Source organism: Euprymna scolopes, chromosome 12 (genome assembly GCF_053919585.1).
Source record: "Euprymna scolopes isolate OS-2025 chromosome 12, ASM5391958v1, whole genome shotgun sequence".
Classification (NCBI taxonomy): Eukaryota; Metazoa; Mollusca; class Cephalopoda; order Sepiida; family Sepiolidae; genus Euprymna; species Euprymna scolopes.
This window is the reverse complement of record NC_136493.1, coordinates 540,486-545,326: the sequence shown is the minus strand read 5'-3', so window position 1 is coordinate 545,326 and position 4,841 is coordinate 540,486.

Below are 4,841 nucleotides of genomic sequence, written 5' to 3'. Positions count from 1 at the left end.
GATCCAGCTCCTTGTCAACCTTTTCATGCAATGCAAAAGGCACATGTCGAGCCTTGCAGAATATGGGCTTTGTTCTCGGGTCAACACTAAGTTTTGCTGTGAAACCCTTCAGTGTGCCCAACTCATCCTTTAAAACATTGGGGTATTCTGCAATAATGCCTTAAATTGCAGGTGTTGCATTTACTGCTTTTAGCTTATGGATGCCTTTCCAGTTTTTGAGTTGCACTACTCATAGCCAGTTTCTACCAAGATGCAGGGCCAGAACCAGGAACAATCACTAATGGTAGACTAAACTGTCGGCCATCATAGTCCACCGACACTTGACATGCACCACATGGCATGATACTTTCTCCCATGTAGATTGCTAGTTTCTGTGACATAGGCTTAAGTACCGGCTTATCAGATTCGCACCATAGGTTTTCAAATGCATTGTGGCTTATCAGTAAAGCAGCAGCTCTGGTGTCAATCTCCATCTCAACATTGCGGCCATTTATGCTCACCAACACCATCAGGGGCTCGGTTTTGCTATTTGCTGTCAGGTTAAACAGCCCATGCAACGAGGCACAGTCGCTACTAGTATCTTCTTCTACTGGTTCTTCACTGGTGACCTTGTGGGTTTTCCGATTTCCAGCTCTGTCTTTGTACTTCCGGTCAAACAGGCTGGTAAAATGTGACCGGTTTTGTGACAAAAATTACATGTTGCCTCTTTAAAACGACAGGAGTCGGGGTAATGTTTTCCGTTACATCGGAAACATGGTCTTTGTTTTTGTCTCCGTAGTTGAGTAAGTTGTTCAACCTGGTTGAATTTCGTCTGTGGTATAAAACTGGACGTTGAACAGGCTGCCATGTCACTAACATCTGCACTTTCCATGTCGTGCGTAAGGAAATGTTAGTTTCCTCTTGGAAAGCAGTCGCCGACGAATTCGGTCATCCACTAATCCAACGAGTAAATCTCTCAACATATCTTCTATCGTATTTCCAAACTCACAAAACTTCGTAATTTTTTTAAATGTGCAATAACATCCGTTGGTTGTTGACGGCACATGTAAAAGTTGAATCGCTCAACAATTTACAATTTTACGTTCAAAATAAAAATGCTGACTTTGAATTTTTAGTGCCCAATGATAATTTAGGTGGAAATTAAGATACTGAGCAGGAAGGTAGAGATTTTTTTCTCGACTGCGAAAACCACAAAGGAAGAATTAGATTACATATTTTTATTTTCTCCGTGAATAACAAGACTCATAGAAAATAAGGACAACATAAACGAATAAAAATAAAATTAGTTATCAAAACTATTTCAATAAACTATTTATATGAAATTAACAATAAAAATGTATACATTTTAAAAAATCGTATTCACCCAAACAAACATCGTATCACTTTGACATATGGGGTTACTATATGTGACTATGTCTACGGGGACATTATATAAGGGGTTAAGTAGCGAAAATTTCCTCACATTACACTTAAATATCGGCGAAAAAAGTGACCCCCTGTTGAAAAGTGCCTAGTTGAGTGTGAAGAAATCAATGTTTTTAGCCAATTTTTCAGTATTTGTCATCTGAAGGGTCGAGCTTCAAAACGATACTGATCTTGTGAAAATTTGCCGCCTCTGTCGAAGTTTTAAAACTTTGACCCCTTGTTATATAGGGGGTCTTATTAAAAGAGCGTCTTAGAGAGAGATGCTTTTATTAAGAGGGATGTTTATGTAGAGAAAGAGAGAGAGAGAGAAGTTGTATGTTGATTTTATTGTAAGAGACTTAGAGAGATTGTTCATGTTAGGAGAGATTCTTATATATTAAATGTTCATTCCTTAGATGTGTAGAAGAAGAAACTCTTGGAGTGAAGGGATAGTGTTCAGACAGTTCGGACATTGTGTAGACATGATGTTGAGACGTGTATGTAAAGACATTTTAACACAAATATATAATACTACAATTTCATTTTACCTTTTTGTAAGAATCATAAGACAAGACGAGCTTTACAGAACACATGATGGTTTATTTCGTCACGGCCGGCCGTTTCCATCATCAAGAATTCAAAGTCTCACATTTTAGTTTCAAAGTGACGTCTCGCTTCCTAGACGCCTGACTGTCTCTGAGTTTTCTCACTGACTGTCTCTCTCTAAAGTTTTTTCTCTATTCCTAGAACTTTCTATTTTCCATGACGTCATACACATGTTAAAACATGTGCCTTCTTTCACGTGTTCTGGACATACGTGTCCAAAACTTTTCCTATTTCTCAGTAACCTATTTTTCCAATATGTTAAAAACATTATCTTATAAGCTGCATTCTTTCAATTTAAAATTTCATAACAAACTTGAGAGTTCACATTCTTTCTTTGAAATATTTATCTATATTCTAAACAAATGTTTGTTTTACATTTTTAAATTCTCACACGTAATCTATTTCTAAAACTAAATTACGAGGTTCGAATTTGTCTATTGCTATTTTATTTTCATTTTAAACTAAATTCTCTATTTTTATACTTACATGAAAAGGGGGACAGCCCTTATGTAACACCCTTATATGACCATTTAACATTTATTGTTTTAGGCTCAATTAAATCATGTCCAAGGAATCTATGTCTAAAATTTCAAGTGTTTAAACCCAAAATTGGCGGAGGAGTTTGGTAGAGTTCTCCAAAGTCTAATCGTTAAACGTTGACCCCTTAATAGCAAAATTTCTTCCCGAAAATGGCTTACAAAGATTTTCCCAAATCTCACTACCCTGTATATTAAATGTCGAGTCTGTAGATTGAAAATTGACATAGTTATTGTGTAGGGGAATGTACACAGAAAGATAGACAGACAGACACTTTCACTTTTATAGACATACTAGCATTTCAGGCTGGCATTGCCCGGGTATTTGGATGTGTGTTGATCAAAAGAAAAAGTGGTAGTAGGAAGGCAGGCTCGAACTCGTACCGCAAAGGAGGAAAAGAACGGGGAAAAACATGACGTCTTGGCTGTTACGACCACCGCCAAACAAGTAGTGACGTAAGTTTTGATTAAGGCTAGTCAATCGAAGAGAGGGTATGACTTTCAAAAATATCAGCGAAAAAGGCGACCCCTCCCTGTTGAAAAGTGCCCAGTTGAAGCTGAAGAAATTAATGTTTTTAGCCAATTTTTCGGTATTTGTCATCTGAAGGGTCGAGCTTCAAAACTGTGCTGATCTTGTGAAAATCCGTCGCCTCTGTCGAAAGTTTTAGGCAGACATGCAAACATACATAAATTTATATATTGATAACTCAAATTTTCGACCCAAAACGATTAAAAAGCCTGCCTTATCTTTGAATGCCCTTTATATAAAATTTCAAATGTTTAGACCAGAAATTGTTTGAGTAATTTGGTAGAGACTGCAGAGGTCAATTTATTTTTAATTTGACCTCTATTATGACCCTTTAACATTTATTGTTTTGAGCTCAAATCAAGTTACATTAGATCCATGTCCAAGGAACCTACATCTAAAATTTCAAGTGTTTAGACCCAAAATTGTCGGAGGTGTTTGGTAGTTCTCAAAGGTCAAATCGTTGAACTTTGACCCCTTAACAGCCAAATTTCTGGCCGAAAACCGATCACAAAAATTTTCCAAAATCTCAGTACCCTTTATATCAAATTTCTAGTCGGTAGACTTAAAATTGACAGAGTTATTGCGTACGTAAATGTACACACACAGACAAGTTCACTTATATATATATATAGAGAGAGAGATAGAGATAGATTGGTTCCATAGTATCTTATGATTACATTTTTATACGGTTTTAATGCCAGATTTTTCACACTTTATGCAGTGCATGTTATATGGGTTAAAACATTACCGTCATGGTATCCACAGTAGAACAAGCTTGCCTAAATCCATACTGTTGGTCATACTAAATTTTAGTATTTTTAGGGGATTGGTGAATGACTTAAATATTTTAGCGAAGGAAATGGCGAGACTGATGAAACAATAATTTAACGGGTCAGAATTCTGTAATACTTCACCCATAGACGCAATTTTCCAGCTATCATGAAAGCAAGATCTGGCAAGCCATTTTATGTTGAGTTTAGAGAGAAATGGAGCTAGCTCAGTGGAGCATTTATTTTTAACATTGTAGGGAGGAGATAAGGCGCTCATGAGAGGTATGTAGTTTTTTTTTTATTTAAGATGGGGTTGTATTTTCATCTCTTCGGTTGTTTAACTCATAGATAATAACACTATAACTCAGAAAATGTTTAGTAAATTATGTTAAATTATTGGATAATTACATTGATCAACGTTAATTTCAAATCAGTTACAATTCAATGTTGTGAATGTTCAACTTATAAATTGGTGCTAATGTGACGCCACGTGGCACCACCGACAAGTTGCAGAGCTTTACGTTGTGTGCTGTGGATTTCTCTTTTACTTTTCTCTCATTCTGCTTCTGAACGTGTAATCATCTTTTACATATTGGCGATCGTCGAGAGGAGCGAACGGGCTCAAAAGTAAAAAAAAAATAACGGTCAACAGAAAAATAAAAGAAAAATCACAAACGCTGAGGCTTTACACATATATCGTTTGGACTCTGGATGTTTTTGTAATCATCGACCTCTACATGCTAGTCCACATACACGTTTTCTTGAAGCCATGTTAGTCAATTACTTCAGTTCATCTCCCCATCTTCAACTGTGTCCAAATTCCGACTGTTAAATTAAATTGTTAATTCCAACTTTGTTGTCTGTCAATCGCTTCTATTTTCGTTAACTCATAACCACTCTCCAAATTGCCCACAGATCAAACCTAAATATATCTACAGGTTCATTGTTCAATCACTTTGATTGTCATGTATTACGCCTTAATCAACAGTCCCATAT